Here is a 12418-nt window from a genome sequence, read left to right on the forward strand (position 1 = left end):
GATCTTTTATAAATCAGAAAACTTTGACATATAAAGTAAGCTAAGATGCCATTTTATTTTATGGGATTTTCATGCTGCAATGTAATTAGATACATAGTATAGTATAAAACTGCTAGACTGCATTTGGGACAGAAGAATTTTGAACACCACCAGCCCTCTGCCACAGTTATTTTCTTTCTAACAATTAATCTCTACCATGTGGTTCTTAACAAATCACTTTTTCTCTCTGGACACATAGTTTATTCCAGAAATAAGAGAGTTAGACTAAATGATACCTGAGGTCTCTTATATCTATAAAAATATTGCTTTAGGAAGGTGGCATTCCTTAGGATGAAAGTGACCCCAGACATAGCCACTATTTCTCTTGACATCTATATGCCTATAGCCCCAAATATATATCTCTAATTCTCTCCTGATATCCAGCCTTCATATCTAATTATTAACTAGATATTTTACCTTAGATATATTACAGGTGTCTGAATTGCAACTTGACTAAAATGGAACTCTACATCTTGCCCATCACATGTACTACTTTTTGAGCTTCTCTTTTGAGTAAATGCTACCAACAATTACTTAGCCATTCAAGTCAAATATCCAGTCTTCTTGCCCCATAGTTAATTACTGAGTCTTACAGATCATATCTCTCAAAAGTCTCATTAAACCACCCATAATTCTCCATCTCAATGTCCTATCATTAGCCTACAACATCATCTTCTCTTACCAGGGCATAAAGGAGCCCATGAGCTGCTATTGCTGCCCTCCATTACTGCTCTCTGACATTCTTCTCTCTTCACTGTCTCCAAAGCAATCCATTTGAAAGGTAAAACCAATTATGTTACTTATTTTTCAGCTGAAGCTCCTTCTCTGCCTTCTTACTATGCTAATGACATTAATATTATACATGTCCTTGAGGGCACCCAGATCCTAGTTCCTGCCTACTGATTAAGCTTTATGTTTTGTCTTTTTTTTTTTTTTTTTTTTTTTTTTTAGCTACTGAGATCCATCCACTCTCAGTCTTATCTGGACTGTGCATATCAAGGCTATTCTTTTAGGGAAGTTAGTCTTCCCAACAAGTTCTTTTTTCTCCCTAGGCTTACTATAACTTAGCTTTAAAATTAGATAAATCATATCCTATATTAAACCTTCCACTGGCTTCCCCTTGCAAGTGGAGTAAATATATACTACTTTTGTTTATATAATGGGTTTATATAAAACCCATTCTCCTCTAAGGGTCTACATTACCTGTTCCCAGTATCTCACAAAAAAGTGTCTTTAGCTATAGTTACATATCATACTGAGCGTACTAGGACACTTGTGAAAATGAGATGCTAAAATGTCAAAAAAATACATGATTAAGTATTCACTTACCAACAAAATAGGTTCATTATATTCTTGAATTTTTAAATACTTTGATTCAAAAAATTCAAAAGTAAAAATTTTGACAGATGAGACATCAGACAAGAATGGTCATTTTACTAGTTTATTATCTTGTAGTCACACAGCCTTTCTGTGATGCATTCAACTAATTAGTGCTTAATTAGTATCAGTCCCTCTTTTAAGCACTTGAAATACATAAAAAAAAAAACTAGTACTAAAATTTCTTGCCTTCATGGATTTTAAGCGGAGAAGAAAATTAATGAGTAAACAAATACAATTTGGTGATGACAAGTGCTCTGTAAGGAATAGACCCAGTTAGAAGAGCATTATCTAATAGAAGTTTCTGTAATGATTAAAATATTCTCTGTGCCATCCAATAAGGTAGTCACATGTAGGTATTGAGCATTTGCAGTTGGCTAGTGTTATTGAATAATTAGATTTTTAATTCTCCTTAACTTTAATTGATTTAAATTTAAATAGATATGCATGCTCGGGTGGCTCTCCTATTGAGCAGCTCAGGGTTCAGACAGTTTTTTGTAGTGTCAGTGGATATACTTGGCCATAGAAAGTCTTTTTGAGGAAGTGACATTTCAACACATGTAATGAATGAGGTGAAAGAATTATCCCTATGGGGATCTAGTAGGAGGCTGGGTGGGACAAAATTCAGGAAAAAGGAATAGCATGTTCTTGAGGAACAAACAGTTGTTATGTTTTAGAGACTACAGGTCAACACAGCTCAGAAGGTAGAGAGCAAGGAAAGAATATTCCTTAAATGTACTAATCCCATTCTGGCATCAGGGTTGTGACAGTTCTTACCTTTGCAGAAATATTCTTATCTAAGATCTTGATTTGATTGGCTTTTCTGCATCATTCTCATCTGATTTCAAATTTAAATGACTGTTCCACCACTAGTCAGGGTCTAATGGTTTAATAGTATTTATCACTATTGGAAATTACTTTATTACTTTCTCACTTGTTTACCATTTAGTTAGAGAAAAGTAGTAAGCTTTTTGAAGGAGCTTTATATGTCTTATTTAATATCATCCCTGAGTTCTTAGGATGTTTCAGGCGTATAATAGGTACCAACACAATATCTGTTAACTAATGAGTAAAGTTCATTTCTTACAACTCAAATCCTAGGGGAAGAATTCCCTAATTGCCTGGATAAAAAACAAATAGCAGTGTGTTCTTAAGTTATAATGTCAGTATTTATATATCCTTCGACATCTATTTACCACAATTGTAATTTTTAATAGCTTTATTGAGATGTGACTCATGTACAAAGAACTATGCATATTTAATGTGTACAATTTGTTAAGTTTAGATAAATGCAAACACCTGTGATGTCATCACAGTCAAGGTAGTAGGTACACTCAGCATTTTCCATAGTTTCTTTTGTGTTCCTTTGTGGTGGTTGTTGGTGTTTTTTTTTTCATATTTGTTGCTTTAGATATTGTTTAATAAGGACACTTGACATGAGATCTATCTCCTTAACAAATTTCCAAGTGACATACCACTGTGTGGCTCACTGTGGGCACTATAATAAATACTAGGTCTCTGAAACTTATCTAGCATAACTGCTACTTATACCCATTGAATAACTCCCTGTTCCCCCACCTCCCAGCCCCTGACAATCACTACTGCATTCTCTGCTTTGGAATCATGTGGTATTTGTCCTTCTGCATGTGTCTACTAGGCTCATCCGTGTTGTCACAAATGATAGGATTTCCTTCTCTTTTAAGGCTAAGTAGTAGTCTACTGAATGAATGCACCACATTTTCTTTATCTATTCTTCTATTAATGGGCTCTTGGGTTGTTTCCATACCTTGGCTATTGTAAATAGTACTGTAATGAACACGGGAGGGCATTACATGCCTCTTCGAGATACTGATTTCAGTTTTTTGAATACATACCCAGAAGATGGATTGCAAGGCCATATGGTAGGTCAATTTTAGTTATTTTTAATATTTTTAAAAATATTTTATTTTTAAGCAATCTCTACACCCACTGTGGGGCTTGAACTCACAACCCTAAGATCAAGAGTTGCACATGCTCTACTGACTGGGCCAGTCAGGCACTCTCAATTTGTTTTGTTTTGTTTTTTAATGATTTTATTTATTTGAGAGAGAGAGCATGTAAGCATGGGGAAGGGCAGAGGGAGAGGGAGAGAGACCAATAGACTTTCTCCTTTTTTTTTTTTTTTAAGATTTTATTTATTTATTCATGAGAGACACCAACAGAGAGAGAAAGGTAGAGACACAGACAGAGGGAGAAGCAGGCTCCATGCGGGGAGCCCGACGTAGGCCTCCATCCCGGGCCTCCAGGATCACGCCCTGGGCTGAAGTCGACACTAACCGCTGAGCCACCCGGGCTGCCTGCAGACTTTCTTCTAAGCAGGGTTCTGTCCTAGGACCCTGAGATCATGACCTGAGTCAAAGGCAGACACTTAACTGACTGAGCTACCCAGGTGTCCCCCAATTTCAGTCTTTTAAGGAACTCCATACTACTTGCCCTAGTGGCAGCACCATCTTGCATTTCCACCAACAGTATACAAGGGTTACAGTTTCTCCACAACCTTGCCCATACATGATATTTTTTGCTTTTGAATAATAGCTGTCCTAACTGGTGGGAAGTAACAGCCCATTGTGGTTTCAATTTAGACACATGGATGCTAGAATAAAGAGATACAATATTCCATTTGGAAGAAAAAATAAAAATAGTAGGAAATATCAAGATTAAGGAAAGGATGCTGGTTATTAGAGGACAATGTAGCAAGTTTGTAGAGAGAGGTCAGCAGCTCTAACTTAGGTTACTTCCTGTCAGCTTTCTACTTTCAGTGATGATTTATTGGACAGTGATTCTATCTGCTAGTCTTTGCATGAAGTCTTACCCCTCTTACAAAGGAACATGTTTCTTTTCATGGAGGATCTAAGTAAGACTCTGTTGTTAGCAGTGAATCAGGCCTTGATGGAATGAAAGATTGGTTTGCTCAAATGATTCTGGATGATAGAAATATAAACAGAACTTGAATTCATGAATGTGCTAACTAATTTCCTGCTTTGGAAGTTAATATTTGTTAGCTGACATGTTTATCTTCTCTTTAATATTTGTAGAGGGCATTTAAGGATAGCTGTGCTATTTTGATCTCATACCACCAGAGGAACTGGCTTCAAAAATATTATTAGCCTTTGTGAATTTGCAGCCTATCCAGCTGAATGGGATTTATCCCACTTCCTCCACCTTGGTACCATGGTTGCCATCTCTCAGAAAGCCTGGGCTGCACCAGCCTCATGCTCTAGCTCTCTTCACTTTGACTTCTGAGTATTTCTCAATAGTAACTTGCTTCTGACTTTTTAAGAGCTGTTTTTCTGCTAATTGCAATCCAGTCTTCCTGTAGCAGTGGGTTGCTAATGAACCAAACTAATATATTCCTTTGCATTCCTTGGAAATCTAGAGGAGACTTTCCTTTGAGCCATCTGAAGCACCTTGCAAAAGATGTTTTTTTTTTTTTTTTTGTAGTTCTCTTAACTTAGGTAGAAATAATGTTTCAATATCAGGTAAGAAAAACTAGGCAGGGAAGAAAGAAAACGGAATCACTTAGCATCAAGCAGAACCAGAATCAGAGACTTACTTCTGATCTGGTAGTTTTAAAATATGTTCCCAAATCCGTACTTTACCTGTAGAGTGGTTAACTACTAGGACTCTGAAGTCATTGACCTCACTGCAACCCACTTACTAGTCGTACTGACTTGAGAGAAATGGAGAGACCCCTTCCACCATCACTCCCCTCATTTGTGGAATGAGTATAATGAATGGAACAGTTTCAGTTTTGTGATGATTAAATGAGATAATATATGTAAATAATTTGGCATAGTGCCTAGTAAATTACATGTTGAAAAAAATATTTCCTATTATTGTGTTAGCGATGTATAGCATGATAAATGGCTTATTAAAGTTAAGTCCATTTAAATCAGTGATGTTAATTTAAATGTCTATTCCTAGTGCTTTACTATGAGTCTCAGGAAAATACGAAAAAAAAAAAAAAGGAGAATATAGCCTTGAATTTCATGATGCTGGCTTGCAAAGCAACTGGGTAGAAAAGGTTACCTGTGAAAAGTTATTAATTTAATAAATAATCATTAAGCATCTACTAAGCCTCTCTGATAAAACCAAGATTCCTACTCTGGTAGATTTACAGTACAGTTTGGGAGATTGGTAATGGCTAGTAAAGGAAATTATTCATATAGTATGAGGGAATTAGATTCTAAAAAGAGTAGATTGGATGAGTGCAACTTGAAATAGGAAAGTTAGGTCAGGTTGATGAGAGCATAGGATTTGACCAAGACTTGACTGCAGTGAAGTAGTTAGTAAGGCATTCTTTAGAATCTGAGGTCTGTTAAGTGTTAGATTATCCAATCTGCATGTTGAAGACTTTGGAATAGTAAACACTTGAAGGACAATACAGACAAAGAAAGCCATAACAGGGTAGAGTTTTTGGCTCATTTAAACATTCATTAAACAACTATTTGTAGCATTATTGGTTAGTACTAGTTAATATAAAAGTTTTTAAGGAGAAGGAAGTATCCAGAACAAAAGTGGATAATGTGATTCATGGACCACTCTGCCTTTTTGCCTTTTCCACCTCCATAACTGAAATTATTAACAAATTATGTCAAACATAGAAGCAGCCTCAGAATCCTTCTCAGCGTATCACTCCAGGAAACCTAAATCAGCATATCATAGTTGACTTCTGAGATTAGGTTTATTTTCAATGTCTGTTCTGTAAAACTGCCAGGCTTTATTCATATTTAGTACAGATCTGCTATTAAGAGTCTTCTGACATTCTGGGGATCCCTGGGTGGCTCAGCGGTTTGGCACCTGCCATCGGCTCAGTGCCTGATCCTGGAGTCACGGGATCGGGTCCCATATCGGGCTCCCTGCATGGAGCCTGCTTCTCCCCCTGCCTGTGTCTCTGCCTCTCTCTTTGTGTCTCTCATGAATGAATAAATAAAATCTTTTTTTAAAAAAAGAGCCTTCTGACATTCTGATCCACATATTGGTATTATCCACAACCTAAGCCAAAGCCATCTTTTTCTTAGTCTTTAAAACAAAAATTTAATGCCATTATAGTTAACATACAGTGTTAGTGTTATGTTAGTTTCAGGTGTAAAATACAATGATTCAACAATTCCATACATCACCCAGTGCTCATCAGGAGAGGTACCCACTTTGATCCCCATCACCTATTTTACCTATCCCTCCATGAACAGTCAGTTCTCAGTAGTTAAGAGTCTGTTTCTTGGATTATTTATTCTTGGTCTATTTACAAAATTGTCTCCAACAGTCACTTGCCATAGCAGTTTTAGGCAGTGAGGTATTTTTGTTCCTTGAAAATTAGAGCCTTGGGCATAAAGGTAGTGAGTAACTGCATACACGATGTGATGAGTACCCATATCAAATGATCTGTACCATGGATATTTGAGGATAACCAACATCTCCACAATTGTAGTTCTCTTTATTTGTGTTAATGTTTTAACCTGGCTCAGTGCTATATGGTTTGATATTCTCTCCATCAGCACATCTGACACCAGTAATATTGTATTCTCTCTCCATATGCTCCCAACCTAAAAGTTCCTTCTGGCTCCTAAAGCAGTGATGTTAGAATCCAGGTACTTTAGGAGATGATTTTTTTTTTCATGTCCACAATGACTTCTTTCATTGCCATTCTATCAAGTTAAAAGGTAAATAGCTCAACTCCTGTGCTGCCTAAGTGGCATGTTAAATTTCATGTGTTCCCTCACTCTGTAAATAATTGCTTAGAACAGAAAATGCAGCCCTGTATTATTGATTCAGGAGCTTTGGCTTTTTAAGTCCGGTATAAAAAAATCAAAAGTGAATCAAAAGCCATTGCTTTGGAAGGAAAAAAAAAAGGAGTAAGTTACCTCATCATTACAGAACATTTTGAAAGAATTGAAATGGCTTTTTCTCAGGCTGAGATATGGTATTTGGTTCAAGAAAAAAAAAGTGTTTACCACCCAAAACAAATTTCATTAAATGCAGATCACATTTTTGGGGGGAACTAAATCTTTACTGAAGCTATTGCCCTACTTCCTGTCAAGTTGGACAATGGTGCCTAAAAGCAGGTGCTTATGGCTTATCTGTCCAGATTCCCACATGGCCTCTTTATGTGGTCACAAACTCTGGATTCACAATTTGTAAGGGATAGGCATGGTGGAAAGAAGTGTATTGAAAAACAGTTTGAATAAGGCTGGGCAATCCCAAGTGAATCAAGCTTATATGGCGAGACCACTGACCACCCAATCAGTCCTTGAGGTAGTTGTGGTCCTGGGTTTGGTGTGTGCATAACTAGAGGCACGAATTTGACTAAAATAATGCACACACAAATACCCATGTAGGTTGAGAGGGAGGGGGAAGGAAGGACTCTACAGGCAGAACATGGAATAGAAGAGTAATGATTATATTTAAGAGAAATCTGAAAAACAGAGGAAGTCTGTCATTGGCAAAGCAGAATAATTAGTTTTAAGAAGCCTAGCTTAGGTGGGTATACAAATTTGAGTGTGCATGTATAAGTGAGTATGGGGTTTTCCAGATAAGCTTTTAACCTACTGTTATTTATTTTTTTTTAAGATTTTATTTATTTGAGAGAGAGAGAGAGAGACAGTGAAAGAGAGTGAAAGCATGAGCAGGGGGTGAAGATGTGTAAGGCAGAAGAAGAGGGACAAGCAGACTCCCCACTGAGTAGTGAACCCAGTGTAGGGCTCAATCCCAGGACTCTGGAATCACAACCTAAGCCAAAGGCAGAGGCTTAATTGAGCCACCCATGTGCCCTCTACCACTGCTATTTAGAAGGATGTTTGGTTTATATCCATAGGCTTTGGAGGAAAGGTCTCCAGCTGCATAGAGAACTCAGTGTTGGAAATAACAAAAACATGGGACTTGGCTTTGCTTTGCTGTCATCAAATTGTGTTGTCTTGAGCCCATGGGGTATTTCACTCTGAGCCTCTGTTTCATTATTAGTAAACTGAGAGCTTACAGTTTTCACTCTCCTTAGAGATCTAATTCTAGGTTCTAATTCAAAAATATGTGCATACATATATATTTATATTTTCAGACAATTAGGGATGACTTTGTATCCTGCCAAAAGGTCCCTGTAGCGTTTTCTAATGTAATTGTTAAAATAGTTATTTGGGTGAATATCTATTTGGGTGAATCATTCTCATTCTCTAGGTTAAGAATTAAGCTTGGGCAGGCTGTGTTACCTTGCTTGTAGTTCATCTGTAACCAGGGAGTACAGAGGAATCTTAAATTCAAGCTCCTAGCATAGAAATGGTGCTTTGAACTACTGCATCTTTCTGCCCCCTACACTAGTTTATGCTGTTATCAAGATGTATTTTTACATGGCCCGAGCCTCTAAAATAGTTTATGCGGCCCACTGAGGTATATAATTTGGTGTAGATTGGGCCTATGTAGCTGTGGTGAGACATGCATACATATTCAGTATGGTTGGTGTAAATCTATTTGGAAAGAGTCAGGAAGTGATGGTCTTGCTATTCTGTGGTGATAGAGCTGGGGGAGAGAATGCCTTTAATGATCAGAGAAGATTGGTTGCCAGTCATTTAGCCCTATCACAAGCAGTCGACTCTGTCTCTATACATTGCTTCTACTCTCAATAATTGTATTAAGAGACAGTCTTTCCATGCGACAGTTCCCCCACCCCCTGCACCTTTCTCCTCCATCTATCTTTGTTGATTCTGGCCTTCCCAAACTGCTTTTGATCTTCTGATTCCTCTTGGGTTGAAGCAGACCAAATTTCTCCTAGGCACTCCAGTTGGGGGGGGCTGTATTTTTTAAAGACACCCCAGTTTCCCACCTGTTCCTCCCCTTTCCCATGTTGCCAACTTCTAACCACAATAGTGATTCTGTGCTTGTCTGTTTAGTTCTGTGTATAAAGGGAATATGGAGATGACCCTTCCTGGTGCTGCCTGGCTCCCCTCCCCTTTTCCTTTGCTCTTGGCACTCATGGAAACAGGACCAGTAAGGGACCTTCAATTAAAAAAAAACAACAACAACACGCGCAACAATAAAAAGACTCACTAATGGGAAAAAATTACATATACATATTCATATGTATATGAATCCAACAATTTCTTTTTGAAATTGCATTAGCAAGTCTTATAGGAGGATCTTGTATTTTGAGGATCTTCCCAGATTACTAATGAATGATCATCCTCAAAAACTCTGTGGTCACTTAAATCGCCACTGCCATCCTCACCCTCACAGTTAGCTACCATATCTATATTCTGTTTTGTATACCAGTTCTGATTTAGAATTGCTACTAACTTAAATTCAACTAACAGCTATTAAGTACCAATTAAGTGCAACTTAATATGAAACATTAAAAAAATAGGAAAAAATACATTTCATAGAGGTGTGGTATTGCTCATAAGTATTTTAGTGGTAACTGAAAAACCCGTTTCTTACTGATTAGATAATAAAAGGGAATAATTAGAGGATCCAGAAGAAGATTTGCTTTTAGACTCTGCAGAATCCTGGAGACCAAAAACTGTGGTCTTGGTGTGTTTTTGTCACTCAGCTCCTCTTCCCTCTGTGGGTATTAGCTTTATTGAATGTCATTCCCTGGATGTATCTTCTATATTGTGGTAAAGAGACCACCAGAAGCCTATACCATTACAGTTCATGAGCCAAAGACAAATTTCTCTCCAGTGCTTTTACATGTGTCGACTTACCCTTGAGCTCATCTCTTTGCCAGGAGTAATGGGTACTGATTAACCAATGGGGTCATTTGTTTCTTTATGTAGATGGAAAGTGATCCAACAGCTGTGACTCACAGTGTTATTGAGTATGATACAGAAAAGTTTAGTTCTAACAAAACTTGGTTCACCAAATAGCATATGCTCACTATATATGCTCTTATTGATGAATAATTTACACATCCTGTCAGAATGTGGGAAGCACCTGGGAATAGTGATGAGGATAAGTAAATTGAGGTGAAGAATTGAGCATAAACTAATGCACAAAACTAAGAGAATAGGCTTATTGGCAGAAAACCAGGGTAATATTATAAACTGGTAAGATGAAACAAAGCTATTCACAGTTTCACCTGTTGAGTCAACTGGATGGAGACTAGTAAAGATTCCAGGAGAAGTATTATCAGATAATTTGGATCAAACGAATAGTAGAATGCTATACTTTCTCTCCTTAGAGTCGACTAACTCACTTTAGTTCTTTCTCTTTCCACTGTGTGTGAATTATTTTTTCAAACATGTGAATACTTGCATGGAAATACCTCTTAAAAAACTAGTTTGAGAGGTGCCTGGGTGACTCAGTCTATTAAGTGTCTGCCTTCTGCTTAGGTCATGATGTCAGAGTGTCCTGGGATCTGGTGCCTCAGGCTCCCTGCTCAGCGAGGAGTCTGTTTCTTCCTCTTCCTCTGCACCACTCCCACCCCCAGCTCTGTGCACTCTCTTTCTCTGTCTCTCTAAAAAAAAAATCTTAAAAAAAAACTAGTTTAAGTTCTTGTTTAAACCATAAGGAAGCATAGTTATATATTAGAATCACACCTGTGATTGCAATATTATTACAACTTGGCTGTTTTATTAGTAGCCAACAAATTACTGCATAACTAATTTCCTCCTGGATGATGAAGAAGTTTGTTGTGGTTTGAGGTGATGAAGATCTGGATGGTAGTGAGATACAGAAAAACAAATGAGTGAAAATAGTTCTGGGTTCAATCAGTCTCATTTAAAAATCAGCTTTAAAAGCACTATTACTTAAACAAGTTGCCATTGTTAATGCTATTATGTCCTTTTTAGAAATGCTGTTCCTCCTAATTTGAAACGAGTGCTTCCTTTAGGGCTAATTAAGCAGATGAATGGCATTTCTGAGGACCACATAGTTAACTTGTTCAGTCTAGAGCAAAGTCAAGGATGCTAGATATGATGACTTAGAATTTGCACTTCCAGAAATAAGTCCTGTCTTTATTATGGGAAGACACTGATTGGTTGAGAGAAAAAAACTACTTCATTAACATTTTTATTTTGTGGTGTTTTAGCACTTACTCTCTCTATATAAAGCAACAGAGATTTATAGAGACAGTTTGTTACATTATTGGCATCCATTCATTTTTTTCCCTGACAAACAGTACTATACTTCTCAAGAGATTTACCCTGTTCTTAGCAATGTAGTTGGTGAGATTGACCCCACTCTAAGCTTCAGGGATAGGTCTTGATTGGCTTTAGGCAATCCAGGTGTCCCAGGGCCATTGAGATTAGATCAAGGATGAGCTCACAGGACCTAATCACTGCCAATGAGCTAATAAGATGCTGAGGCTTCCAGGTAAATGAAAGCATACTTCCTTAGAAGCAACTACAGTAGCTTTTTATTGTTGACCATGCACAGTGCCAGACAGGCATCTTTTTATGATAGAATAAAATTGTGTCTGTGAATGAAGGAGAAGAACCAGAGCCAATAAATGCAAAATTAGGTGAAGAAAATAAGACTTGGTTCTGGTCAGTGAGCCCTGAATCCTTTTCTTCTGAAGAGGAATTAATTCTGAACTAGCCAAATTCATGAGCCAGGAAATTCCCTTTCTTGGAGAAAGTTTAGATGAACTTACAGCAAGAGGAAGATTCTAATACAGTTAATCCACAAAGGTTTGGAGAAGAAAGTAAAAAATTACCCATAATTCACTCATCCAAATATATTAATCATTCCAATATTGATGGGATGTTAGGTTGTTTTGGATTTTTCCAGATGGATTAGAGAAAAAGTTAGGCAATTATTTCTGTACTCTTGAGATAAAGGAGGATTTTCAAGTATTTCATCAAAGCTAGAAACTGTAATGAAAAAGATCAATCTCATCTCATAAAAGTTTAAACATTTTATATAGAAAAATAGTAACAAAGTTAAAAATATGACAAACTGGAAAAATTACATGGAACAGTGTATTGGATAAATAATGCCTATAATATATAAACAGCTTTTATAAATTAGTAATTAA

This window comes from Canis aureus, chromosome 5, assembly GCF_053574225.1.
Source record: "Canis aureus isolate CA01 chromosome 5, VMU_Caureus_v.1.0, whole genome shotgun sequence".
NCBI lineage: Eukaryota > Metazoa > Chordata > Mammalia > Carnivora > Canidae > Canis > Canis aureus.